This window comes from Chionomys nivalis, chromosome 1 (assembly GCF_950005125.1).
Source record: "Chionomys nivalis chromosome 1, mChiNiv1.1, whole genome shotgun sequence".
NCBI lineage: Eukaryota > Metazoa > Chordata > Mammalia > Rodentia > Cricetidae > Chionomys > Chionomys nivalis.
The window spans coordinates 95,191,699-95,206,117 of record NC_080086.1 but is presented as its reverse complement, the minus strand read 5'-3'; the positions used below and the strand labels follow the sequence as shown (position 1 = coordinate 95,206,117).

At 45.8% G+C, this 14,419-nt stretch overlaps 1 pseudogene; it reads left to right on the top strand.

Annotated features, from left to right (window-relative positions):
• Positions 1-1,024: 1,024 nt before the first annotated feature.
• Positions 1,025-2,690, top strand: LOC130886494 (actin, cytoplasmic 2-like; annotated as a pseudogene).
• Positions 2,691-14,419: the final 11,729 nt, after the last annotated feature.

The following is a 14,419-nucleotide window of genomic DNA, read 5'->3' as shown; positions in this document are numbered from 1 at the left end:
ATATTTTAATTTAACAATTTGTGACTGAAAAAGTGAAAAAACGAATCAAACGAGAAGACAGGACCTCACATCTGTAACCGACATGCCAGTGGCAGGGAAGCAACAGGTGCATGTCCCCTCATGGTAGAAGTAGAGCTACGGGTAAGACTCCTGCCACCGCCCCACATACAGCACCACATCTAGCCAGCAACATGAAATGCCAATACTATATTAGGTTTCATGTTTATTTATTCATTGTTGTTGCTGTCTGTGTATCTGGGTTTGGGGTGGCACATGCATACCATTGGCACACTTGCAGAGGTCAAAGGTCAACTTTACAGAGTCAATTCTCCCTTTCCCCCTTTTAAAAAGTAATTAATTATAATCTATGTTTAAGGACTCTGGAAATCCCTTGGAACTGGAGCTCCACAGGCAGTTGTAAGCTGTCATATGGGTGCTGAGATCTGAACACAGGTCCTCTGCAAAAGCAAATGTTCTCAACTACCGGGTGCTGAGACCGGAACCAGGTCCTCTGCAAGCAAGGAGCCATCTCCAGCTCCCCACTTTCACTTTTACACAGGTTCCAGGTATCAAACCCAAGTTGTTAGGTTTGTGTAACAAATGCCTTTACCCAATGACTGCTCACAAGCCCCAAATATGATTGACTGGTTGGTTGGTTGGTTGATTGGTTGGTTGGTTGGTTGATTAATTGATTTTGATTTTTGAGACAGGGTTTCTCTGTGTAGCCTTAGCTGTCCTGAAACTCGCTCTGGCCTCAAACTCAGAGACCTGCTTATCTCTTCCTTCTGAGTGCTGGGATTAAAAACATGCACCACCATGCCCAGCCTTCAAAATATGATACTTTTAGAGTCCAGAGATAAAATGTCATAACTAATACAAAAAAAAAAAAAACCTGAGAGAAAAACTATCCCCAAGAGAAAAACTATCAGAGCTAAGAATAAGAATTTATTGTCTAGCTCACACTCCGCCGGTTTGCGCTGCCTGTCTTCCCGCTGCTCCGTCTCACCGGCATTCGCCGATCGTCATGGAAGAAGAAATCGCTGCGCTCGTCATTGACAATGGCTCCGGCATGTGCAAAGCTGGCTTTGCTGGCGAAGACGCCCCCAGGGCCGTGTTCCCGTCCATCGTCGGGTGCTCCCCGACACCAGGGCGTCATGGTGGGTATGGGCCAGAAGGACTCGTACGTGGGTGACGAGGCCCAGAACAAGAGAGGAATCCTGACCCTGAAGTACCCCATCGAGCACGACATCGTCACCAACTGGGACGACATGGAGAAGATCTGGCAATCCACCTTCTACAATGAGCTGCGTGTGGCCCCTGAGGAGCACCCGGTGCCTCTGACCAAGGCCCCCCTGAACCCCAAAGCAAACAGAGAGAAGATTGTTGTAATAATAGCGGCAGGGCTGCGTCTCTGGCACCCGGCCGCCCACACGGCTAGCTTATGCCCCGAAATAATTACACGGAAACTGTATTCTTTTGAACCCTGCCTAGCCCATTAGTTCCAGCCTCTTATTGGCTAGCTCTTACATATTGATCTAACCCATTTCTAATATTCTGTGTAGCACCATGAGCTGGCTTACCAGGAAAGATCTTAACGTGCGTCTGTCTGGAGTGGGAGAATCATGGCGACTCCTGACTCGGCTTCTTTCTCCCAGCATTCTGTCTGTTTACTCCACCCACCTAAGGGCTGGCCTATAAATGGGCCAAGGCAGTTTCTTTATTAAATGAAAGTAATTCCTCCATCAGAAGATGACGCAGATAATGTTTGAAACCTTCAACACCCCAGCTATGTACGTGGCCATTCAGACGGTGCTGTCCCTGTATGCATCTGGGCGCACCACTGGCATTGTCATGGACTCTGGTGACGGGGTCACACACACAGTGCCCATCTACGAGGGCTACGCCCTTCCCCACGCCATCTTGTGTCTGGACCTGGCTGGCCGGGACCTGACAGACTACCTCATGAAGATCCTGACTGAACGGGGCTACAGCTTCACCACCACAGCTGAGCGGGAAATCGTGCGTGACATTAAGGAGAAGCTGTGCTACGTTGCCCTGGATTTTGAGCAGGAAATGGCCACTGCTGCATCGTCCTCTTCCTTGGAGAAGAGCTATGAGCTGCCTGATGGGCAGGTGATCACCATCGGTAATGAACGGTTCCGGTGTCCAGAGGCTCTCTTCCAGCCTTCTTCCTGGGCATGGAGTCCTGTGGCATCCACGAGACCACCTTCAACTCCATCATGAAGTGTGACGTGGACATCCGCAAGGACCTGTATGCCAACACAGTGTTGTCCGGCATTGCCGACAGGATGCAGAAGGAGATCACAGCCCTAGCGCCCAGCACGAGGAAGATCAAGATCATCGCTCCCCCTGAGCGCAAGTACTCGGTCTGGATGGGCGGCTCCATCCTGGCCTCACTGTCCACCTTCCAGCAGATGTGGATCAGCAAGCAGGAGTACAACGAGTCGGGCCCCTCCATCGTCCACCGCAAATGCTTCTAGATGGACTGAGCAGGTGCCAGGCATCTGCTGCATGAGCTGATTCTGAAGTATCAATTTGCCCTGGCAAATGTATACACCTCATGCTAGCCTCATGAAACTGGAATAAGCCTTTGAAAAGAAATTTGTCCTTGAAGCTTGTATCCAATATCAGCACTGGATTGTAGAACTTGTTGTTGATTTTTGACCTTGTATTCAAGTTAACTGTTCCCTTGGTATATGTTTAATGCCCTGTGCATATCTTGATTTAGTCCTTAGTCATGTGGCTGGGTCACTAGGTGGCTGGGGAGAGCAAGAGCATGCTGTGGACGAGAAATCCCCAGCCTGGTGGATGTGTGAGCACCATGCAGTGATCTGTGCAGGGTATTAGCTGACTGCTGACTTCCAGGATTTCTCGAGGCTGGCAAGGGTTCCTGAACCAGTTACCACTTCCGTCTTGCCGGTCTAACAGGGTGGGAAAGTCCGAACCTTAGGACCCAGTTCCGGTGTTTTCCCTCCTGACCGCGTGGGCTGTTACTTGCCTTGAGTTGGGAACGTTTGCATTGACACCTGTAATTGTATTCATTCTTTTAATTTATGTAAGGTTTTTTGTACTCAATTTAAGAAATGACAAATTTTGGTTTTCTACTGTTCAGTGAGAACATTAGGCCCCAGCAACATGTCATTGTGTAAAGAAAAATAAAAGTGCTGCAGGAAAAAAAAAGAATTTATTGTCTACTGATTAGAAAATATAATGGAAAAAATTGCACTTGTTAATAGATAAATAATAATTTTCAAAATCCTAAAAAAAAATCATAAGAAGGCATTTCAAAATATACTAACATTCTTTAAAACTCTGTGGAGCATAAAAACAGAGATACACAAATACCATATTACCCTCTTGGGAAAGTTGAATTTTTTTCCCAGTTATCCATTAAAGCGGGGGAAGAACAGAGCTGTCAGGAAATGTTCTAACAGGTCCTGTATGTCCTCTGGATAGTGGCATTTGAGAATGTAAGTGACAACATCCCCATCCAGACATGACCACATGTGATGAACTAACACCCCATAGAGGGAGGTCACGGGCTTTAAGAAAACCATAGAATGTGAGAATACTTGAAATTAGCTTTGGAAATTATGAAGCATAAGCTCTCTTGGTTCAGAACTTTTCAAAAATCCAGAATCATTTCTTGAGGCAAAAATTAAACAAATAAAATATGAGCGCCAACCACACGGAAAGCACTGCAAGGGGTGGCCGAGTTATCACCGTCGCATCCTCCCAACACTGTAACAACCTATGGCGTCTTACAGGGCAAAAACCACATGACAAAAACTGCGTGGAAGTATACTAGGAACCGTTAGACAAGTCACTTCAACAGCACTCCAGACCAAACATGGCTCATTTTTTGAGAAGGCCAATACCTCAGTGAGGAAAGGAAGAAGTCCATTATCCATGGTGAGGAAAAGTGTTTTGCTTTGAGACTGGGGACAAATTCTCAACTCAGCATTATGGGAAATAATCCAAAGTAAGTAAATAATGTACCTGGAACTGAATGTTTAAAAAAAAAACTAACAAGAAGCTGGACAGCATAGTTCAGTGGTAGAATACTTGCACCCCATGTGCAAGGACCTAGGTTCAATTCCCCCTGAAAAATGAAAGACAAGCAAAAGAACTATTTAGAAGATACATGTAGAAGAATAAGAGGAGAAGGAGGAGGAGGAGCAGGAGGAGGAGGAGGAGGAGAAGGTTAAAAGCAAAGCATTGGAATTCCATAATAGATAAGACTTTTCTCCTCTTCCTTCTAGCTGTATCACTTATGTAAAGAACAGTGTCTATTACACAGCAATATATTCACTGAAAGGAAGAATGGATGGATGAGTGTATTTATGAATGGATCTTTCTTCCATTGTAAATTTAATGACTATATCCATTGTCATGTTTTCTACCAAAGTTTTCTTTTTCTTGGTGAAAATTTGTTTTATTTTAAATTTCATTTGTTATTAAGAATAATAATCCCATTATATTTTGCCCAAATGATTTATCAATTTTATCTTTTGTCTTGGATTATTTCCATATTAAGGAATGCTATGACACGAGACCAGCCAACTCATTCAGCTCTCGTTTATTACATCTTCCAGCCACTGTTATCTACAGAAAATCCTTCGTGATTTCAGGAAGCTGAGGCAGCTGTCACAACTGCAGGGCTGGCCCATCTTCTCCCAAGTGACCCACTTCACAAGCCTCTGGCAGAGTTCCCATCCCAAGGAGACTCTCCAGTCCCCAGAGATCCTTGTGGACATGGCTCTTTTGCATAATTACTAGGTGAGATCATGTATTTAGGATACCATTGGTCTATCACCATGGAGATGATGAGTTGCCAAAGCACTGGCAGGACAAAGACAAGGAGGAAAGCGAACGGATGAAGCACAAGGACCCAAAACATAACCCTAGGAATCCATGAAGTCATTTTTGTATATACAGTGTCCCAGGTATCCAATCTGTTTGAGAACATACAACCTCCCAACCAGTCAGAAATGTGGCTATATACCAAGAACAGGAGAGGAATTCCTGATTCTCCTGTGCTCCAGGACCCCAGCTTGACCTTGAACTCACTTATGTACTTGGCAGATTCTCAATTCTGCTTTCCTGTTTTCCTTCACAGTCTAGGTCTCTGCTTCTACTCATATCCCATCATCCTTGTCTTCTCTGACTCCTGGAGAAGAACCTCTCCAAGGAGAGAATCAGATGGCCTGACATGTCCTGTAAAATCCAGTGATTAGCTACTGTCATGGAGGGTTGAATTTTTTATGATCTGGCCTTTCTTTCTGTCTTCACCTGACCTCTTCCCATGGCTTTCTCTACCATGCTCTGCTTTAATTAAATTCTGCCAAGCATTCAGAAACTCCTTTTTCTTCTAAAAAGTCACAGAGATTCTGTGTAGATCTGGGATTCAAAGTCAAGTCTTTCCAACTATCAGAGTATGGCCCTTCCAGCAGCTAGGGTGGGTGACCCTACTGGTCCCACTTTTCCATAAGGGTCTCATGGTCAGCGCCAAGACTTCCATATCCCAGCAATCTCTCTATCAATGCAAAACTCCATAGTTCAACAGCTCTACACTTTACCACTGCCTTTTCTTCCTTTGCACAATTCCTCCTTTGCATACCCCAAGATGCTTTCCAAGACCACCCTGTACTCAAGAAGCGCACTTCCCCTGCCTGGTTCTACCCCCACTCCAGCGATAACTTTCCTTATGAAAGACACATTTTGTTACCAACATCTCTTGCTAGGAAAAGAATTTCTTCACATTGGAACCAAGGTCCACCTCACTCTGTGACCCCAATGATACGAAGAAGTAGGGTCCCATTACCATTTTCACTGAATGGACTTGTCTGATAATGACTGCTCTGCTAGTCACTTGGAGGCCACTCCTCACCTCACTGTGTTTTCCAGGAATAACTGATGTGGGATTCTGTGTGCTGTGATTACCATTAATGAATAAAAAAACTACTTTGGACCTATAGCAAGGCAGAACTTAGGTAGGCAGGAAAAGCTAGGCTGAATACTGGGAGAAAGAAGGGCAGAGACGGAGAGAAGATATGGATCCACCACCAGAGACAGATGCTGGTATTTTTAGCTGGTAAGCCACAACCACATGGCAATACACAGATTACTAGAAATTGGATAAATTAAGATGTAAGAGTTAGCTAGTAAGAAGCTAGAGCTAATGGGCCAAGCAGTGATTTAAATAATACAATTTCTGTGTGATTATTCTGGGGCTAAGTGACCGGGAACCAACTAGCAGCTTCCATCCAACAAATAACTTTGCAGTCAGTAAACTCAGGAATGGGTTGTTTCCTGAGTCTCTCCAGCAGTAAGCACTACCCAAAAGGCTGCTCTATTTGGCAGAGGCCTCAATGGTTCTATGGTGCAAACTTGACCCAATCTCTTCTGCTACTGGGAGGTAAGCCCATTGACCTCTCCCAGTCTCCTCCTTAAAAATTTCCAAGAATATGAGCTTATAAAACCCATTCACAAAGCCGTTCCTCGGGAGAGTCAGGAAAAAGTGCTAGAACTCCATCACCTCCCAAAGGGTTTCCATTCTCAAGCTGAGAAAGGAGGGTACCTGCTCTTGACAGTGTCAAGAGGGAACTAGACCTTGAGCCATGCCTACAAAAAACCTGTTCTAGTCTAATGCATGGACTCCTCTTAAGAGAGGAGGCTGGCAAGGGCTTCCCTTATCCTTGGATGTGCTGCTTCTGGAGAAAGAGACTACAAAGAAGCGACCTCCATTGTTAAGTGGAAGAGTTCAGATTCTGGCTGGCTCTGATTTATCCAAATGAGTCCCGCTGCTCTGACAAGTAATTGCTGGGATTAAAGCCAGCTGACAGGTGTCAAAACACTAGCATCAGTGTCCACTGGCTGCACGTAAGGGACAGATATTTGATCCGCTACCACCTTCTCCCTCCTGACGCTGCCTCATGATGAAAGCAATGTGTTCTGCCCTCCCGCCCTTCCCCCAGCTTTCCCTTGAATGTGACACTCGGCAGTCATCAGCAAATAATTCATCTTAGCTGTGGGAGGAAATGCAGTGCAGAAGCAAAGGAGTCAAGGATGAGCAGAGAAGGGGCAAGGAAACAGCAGAAACTGTGCTCAGAAAACCAAGGACTAAGACCCACAATTCAACGTGTTGTTAGTCAGGTCTCATCAATAGACAAAAGAGCCAATATAACTTCCAAGAAGGGAAGGAACCAACAAGCGGCCTCCTCCAACAGTTTATTTGGGTTCACCGTTTCCCAGATTTCAGCTCATGTTCATTTTTTTTGGCCCTTTCTGGGTCATGGAAAGGCAAACCAATCCAGTGGGGTGAGGAGCAGTGTTGCAGGGCATGGAAAGCTGCTGACCTCAGGGTAGCATAAGATGAGTCAGAGGCATGGACCAGATATAACCTCCAGGGCATTCCCTTGGTGATCTACTTCCTGTGACTAGGACCTACCTCTTAGACATTTCCCAATAATGGTATCAAATCACTAACTCATGCATGATTAATCCACTCAGGAAGCCATAGTCGTCCTTATCCGACCACTTCTCAAAGTTCATCAACTGGCAACTGGGTTATATTTAACACATGAGCCTTTGGGTGACATTTCAGATTCAGACAGCCAGCTGACAGCCTAGCCAGTGGGTTGTACAGATGACCATTGATAGGAGAGCATTTCTGCACGCACACCCCCAAGGGCACAATGCACCCTCCCAAATGTTCATTTGCTCACAATAACCTCTGCATCCAACATGAGGGACAAGAGATTCCTGGGAAACAGTGAGTATGAGAGGCAGGAAGCTTAGCAACCTGTGTGTGTTTAGCTGGCAATAAATGAGGCCACACTATACCCGGTCTATCCCCTACAACCATCTGGATTTCACTTCCTCAGCCAACTGTCCTAGCCTTTCTGAGTACCAGGCATGGTTCTGACATTCTCTCATTTTGTCAACTTAGTGGCCCCTGGGCTCTCTTCTTTGCTTTACACCATTTCCTTCAGGACCTGCACTGCCAAATACCCTAAAAGGTGTCTCTGTGACCAGTAAGTATTAAGTAACTTATCCCAAATGCACCTTACGATGTTAGGTAGCTCAGAGGGAGACTGAATCCTTTTTCACTGGGCTTCCATGGTTCCTCCCACCAAACTGAATATGATTACATATGCCTACAGCATATTAGGCATGGATCAAGAATCACAGGAAGCAGACCCACACCCATCACCCTAGACAGTGGCCAGTTCATGTCCATCTGCCACCTGTCTGTCATCTGTCATCTGTCACCAACTTTCAACCCAGCAAGCCAGTAAGTAGACTGCGCTGGAACTCCCCAAGAGGCATTTGTGGGAACCTACAGTCTGTGTGGAGAGTCCGAGAGGGAAGAAAGGAATTCTAAAGAAAACAGGGCATGGGTAGGGAGGGAGAATTCTCCTTCCTGTCCTGGCTGGCAAGAAATGTAGGTGCCTGGTAGCCAAGGAAATGGTTTGGGAATTTGTGATCACAAATCTTGTTCACACTACAAGATGTAAACATCCATCTGACCAGACAGACAACTTCTTAACACGCACACACACACACACACACACACACACACACACACCCTACTTTTCCTCCTGACTGACAAATTCTCCTCTGGATCCTTAGCCAAATTCTGAGTTCTCAAAGTTCTACATACAGAAATCTCCTGACATCAGCAATCGACTCCTTCATTTTCTTGCTATACTCTGGGACCCCCTCAACCAGTAGTTCTCAACCTTCCTAATGCCGTGACCCTTTAATACAGTTCCTCATGTTGGGGTGACCCCAACCATAAAATGATGTTTTTTTTTCATAACTGTAATTTTGCTACTGTTATGAATTGTAATGTAAATGTGTTTGCTAGTGATTTTTTTTTTTTTTTTTGGTTTTTAGAGACAGGGTTTCTCTGTAGCTTTGGAGCCTGTCCTGGAACTAGCTCTTGTAGACCAGGCTGACCTCAAACTCACAGAGATCTGCCTGCTTCTGCCTCTCGAGTGCTTGGATCAAAGGTGTGCACCACCACCCTACGTCTGATGGTCTTAAACCCCTGTGAAAAAGTTGTTCAGCCCCAAAGGGGAGTCATGACCCACAGGTTAAGAACAAATGCCCTAGATGTAGCAAACCACATATCTGCCAAAACAGATACACCAATTGCCAACCTGCCTCTTCCAGATGCGGGAACTGAACTGCTTACAAAGCATCCTCAGGTGAATGCCCAACAAACATATCAGCCTTTCTGTCTGAAAAAACTTGAACTCAGAAGGAATTCTTCAGAAGAAGGAACACCTCTCAGGACAGGTAAATGAAGAAATCAAAGCTGTATCCTAGAGAGAGGGCTCTGTCCTTGCACTTTGGCTCAAGATGATTGAGTGCCAGTTCAGAGTTTCTATTCCAGGCCATAAAAACCAATGTCAGCAGCCTTCCATTGTCTGTAGAATGTAATTCCAAACCCCCAGTGGACAAGCTCATGTATAGTATGTTCTTTCTTGAATTTACATGACTATGTTTAATTTATAAATTATGCACCATAAGAGATTGATAACAACAATACAGGACAATTATGACTGTTGCGGGAGCTCCTTCCGCTCCTTCAGTCAATAGCTGCTGAGATACCATACCATTGGGGCATGGTCTCTCTTTCTTTAAAAAAGCAGCAACTGCCCTCGCTTGTTCTCTCTGGTTTTGGAAGTTGCTTATTTCTTGTTTGCTTAGGTAATATTATATCCTTCTGGATTCTTTTGATGGAGTTGAAGAATGGTGTAGGGACATAGCCCCACCCATTGCGGGCATGTTCGCCTCGGGCTAATGTTTACGGATAAATCTGCCAGGCGTGAGCCCAGCAGCCCTTTTTCTTTTGCTCCGCTTTTCCAGTGCTCCACGGGAACCTGTGGTCCTGTAAGTCTATTTCCTTATTAAAGCTGTATATATCTATATAATCTATCTACATTCATTTGCGCCACCACAGAATGGATAGTTATAGTTACAGTATTCCTTTGTTATAAAAGATAAAATAGATATAAATATTGTAACTGTAATTCTTACCTGATAACTGTTTTGTTATATGTAATTTTACTATGTTAAAGTGAAAGCCTTTCCTTTTTGTTTAAACAGAAAAAGGGGAAATGATGTGGGAAGGTCATTTGTCAATCTGTTGTTTCATTGGTTAATCAGTAAAGAAAACTACTTGGTCTGATAGATCAGAAAATTAGGTGGGTGGAGTAGACAGAACAGAATGCTGGGAAGAAGGGAAGTGAGCCAGACACTAGAGAGAGCGAGCGAGGGCAGTTGCTGCTTTTTTAAAGAAAGAGAGACAACGCCCCAATTGGCTGGTATCTCAGCAGCTATTGGCTGAAGGAGCAGAAGGAGCTCCCACAACATATGACAATAAATTAACACCATAATAAAATGCTGTATCACCACTCACAGTCTTTATTAAGTACAACGAGGGTTACTGAATGAAAGTGTTGTAAACCAATGCCAGTCAATTTGATAACCTAAAATATGACTGAGTGATGATTGACAAGAGTGTGTGTATTGTGTATACTCTGGACAGAGGCACTGGTTTGTGTCCTGGGCAGGAACTCACACAAAACAGCAAAGTTTTATTGTCCTCCTCAGAAGGTCATGCGATTTGAAATATGAATGGCTTATTATTGGAATATTCCATTTAAGGAATCACAGGTAACTTGGAAGCATGAAAAGTAAAACCACAAAGGAGAGGGACTGGGTGGCTAACAGAAAAGCCTTCACAACCATTAACACACAAACCAAATTTGCCTTATGGCGAACAAGTAACCCTTGCTTTTGTGAGGGAGGCGAATGACGCGTTGCTGACACTGGCTAGATGAGGGAAAAAGAGCAGAGTGTGTCCGAGCAGACCACGTCATGCCAGCCAGCAGACCCGTTGTTCTCTGCTTACGTCTTTCCAAAAAGACATCAGTGTCCCTCCAAAGTTAGAGCAGAATTCAAACTTTGCCCCATAGGCGCAGAAATGAGCCAATGTGTTCTTTTTCTAAAATGCAAGCAATGCCAGTAAGCAATATTCAGTAACCACAAACCAACATTTTCAAGCACTGTGGAAGTCTGAACCTTAAATTAAATTAAGTTAATTTAAATAATTAAAACTCTTCATTTCGTGAAAATAAGATGCTCTCCCTTCTCTGTGTCCCTCCTTGGCTGTATGGATAGCAACTCTCAGACCCCCATAAAGTTCTATCTAAACCATAGCTTTGAGAAAACATACTTGTAGTGATATTTCATTTGTTTTTTTAATAAATAAAGGTTGCCTGAAATTCAGAGGGTAAAACAGCCACACTGATCCGCATTACAAACCAGACAGTGGTGACACACACCTTTAATCCCAGCACTAGACCAGCACTAGAAACAGATCTCTCACACAATCTCATTCTGAGATTCCTGGAGGCAGGATGGCCATTTCGGACTGAGGTAGAGGTAAGACCCAGGCTGGCTGCTTTGCTTTTCTGACCTTCAGGTTGCCTTTATTTATTAAAATACAAATGAAATATCACTACACATACTTACCTATGACTCTGAAGGACCACTACTTCAGGTGGCCCCAGTGAAGTTTAGTCTACAGTCTTTTGATATTCCACAGTCCATTTGTCTCAGGACATACCCGTCTCAGAATACACCATCATCTGAGACCCAGTGTGATCTATTTCTGCTACTTGCTCTGCCAAATTGTCACAGAGACATGAGAATGCACTGACACCAGGGGTCCTGGGATTCCCTGGTGGCACTGGGATTCACTGTTAGAGCGCAGACTGGGAGAAGATGTTGATATCAACATAGATGCTGAGAACATACACCTGAATCCCCAGGGATTTGGTCGGGGAAAACTCCATCTAAGCTGAGTCCAGGTCACCTGTGAACTTCTCTGCAAATGACACCTGATTCAAGGCACAAGAAGTGTCCATCCTTACGAAGAGCCTGAAGAGATCCTTTGACGACAGGAAACTTCTGGGGTCTAAGTCAGGACCTCAGTGCCAATGGCGTGTTTTCTTCCTAAACCTTCCCGGGTTCCCTCTCTCCCATCTCTATGTCCAAGAACAACCTATTTTCCAGGGACAAACACAAAGGACCACATGCTGAAGTGCAGGAGGAAAAGCCAGATATGACTTCACCCAGGGGGAAAGAAAGATCAGTACCGCATAGGCCAGTAGGCCTTCCCATACCATGGCTCTGGTCTCTGCTCTTCCCCAGTCCTGGACTTGCGGTCTCTCACATCCAACATTTAAGTCCAGGTTTCTGACTAGGACCCTCTTCCCCTTCCCAGCCACAGTGTTCTCCACCTAAGGGAGCTTGTTATGACTTGCCCTTCCCCCCAAAAGGCCACCATATGCTCTGGTGAGCCAGAAACATCTAACCTAGAAAATGCATAGGTGCCTCTGGTTTGGGGCCCATTTTGAGGCCTGCTCAGAATGGGCTTGTGAGGAAATCTTGGCACCTCAGACTGTATCCGGAGCACTTGGGATACAGGAATCAGGCCCAGATGGATGAAATTATGCTTGAAATGTGAACAAGATTACAGCGCAGGCCAGAAGAGAGGGCACAAGCACTCAGGAGTGAAAATGCCTGGGTTGTGTAGCGCTGGAGCCCTGCCATGGGTGGGGGGATACTTGAATGTGGTGACAAAGCTCTCAGACTTGCCAGCATTGCAGAGTTAGCCCAGAGCTGTGAGCAGAGAAGGAGAAGGCAGAGGTGCTAGTTAATGCTGAGGGGCAATTCTGCCCATGAGGGGCATCTCAAAGTCTCTGCCAGCCAGGCCCTAGCCACCACCCCACCTCTGCCCACGGTTCAGCTCATAAATTCCTTGAAACTTGATTTTAACAGAACTTCCCAATTCCTCCAAGGATCTGCCCACACTAAGTCTTACCCCTACTAATCATGCTGGAGTTTGTGGCAGGAGTTTAGTTCCTACATCAGAGAGAGAGAAAAGGATTAATTCCCCAATATAAAGAAGGAAATATGATGTGGAAGGACCTGGGACTGAGTCAGAACAACAGAGGCAAACAAATAGGGGCAGGGCAGTCAAGAGGTCAGCAGGCAGGAGGGCAGGGAGGCCTGGCTGGAGAGAACACAACTCAACAAGCTGCACTCCTCAGAGGGCCATGGGAGTTTCAAAGACATCAATGCAAAGAATGGTTCTGAGCAGAAGGCAACAAAGCAAGCTGCCTTGCCTCTGTGGCCCATTCTCCCATGCATCTCCCATGCAATCCATGCACCCTCCCAACCCTCTCCCATGCAACCCATGCACTCCCCCCAACCCTCTCCCATGCAACCCATGCACTCCCCCAACCCTCTCCCTTGCAATCCATACACTCCCCAACCCTCTCCCATGCAACCCATGCACTCCCCAACCCTCTCCCATGCAACCCATGCACTCTCCAATCCTCTCCCATGCAACCCATGCCCTCTCCCATGCATCTCCCATGCAATCCATGTACCCTCCCAACCCTCTTCCATGCAACCCATGCACCCTCCAACCCTCTCCCATGTAATCCATGCACTCTCCCATGCATCTCCCATATAACCCATGCACTCTCCCCATGCATCTCCCATGCAACCCATGCGCTCTCCTATCCTTCTCCTATGCAACCCATGCACTCCCCCAACCCTCTCCCTTGCAACCCATGCACTCCCCAACCCTCTCCCATGCAACTCATGCACTCTCCCAACCCTCTCCCATGCAACCCATGCACTCCCCAACCCTCTCCCATGCAACTCATGCACTCTCCCAACCCTCTCCCATGCAACCCAAGCACTCTCCTATCCTTCTTCTATGCAACCCATTCACTCTCCCATCCCTCTTATATGCACTGGCCATATTCTTCATTTGTGTTTCTGAGTCTATTCCACCAAACAATGCCTGGTGGTAGTGATGGTAGCAGTGATGGTGGTGGAGGTGGTGGTGGTAGTGTGTATGTGTGTGGGCATGTGACAAACTTAACATGCAACAATCTCAACTCAAAAGGTGTTGAGTGGCACGCCTTTAATCCCAGCACTTGGGAGGCAGAGGCAGGCGGATCTCTGTGAGTTCGAGACCAGCCTGGTCTACAGAGCTAGTTCCAGGACAGGCTCCAAAACCACAGAGAAACCCTGTCTCGAAAAACCAAAAAAAAAAAAAAAAAGGTGTTGAGTGAAGGAAAACAGAGCTCCAAGAACACCTGAAAGCCACAGGATACACATTCTTAGAGATTCCCCACTCAAGTCCTCAAGTGCTTCACTACCGATTCAGCTCCTCCAGGGGCTGGCTGGCTGATCCAGTTCAACACTGGGGCCTAGAGGCCAAAGCAGTGCACTTCTCCCCAGCACTGAAACAGAGGAACGCTGCTAGGCATTGACTTCCTGACAAGACCATTTCCTTCTA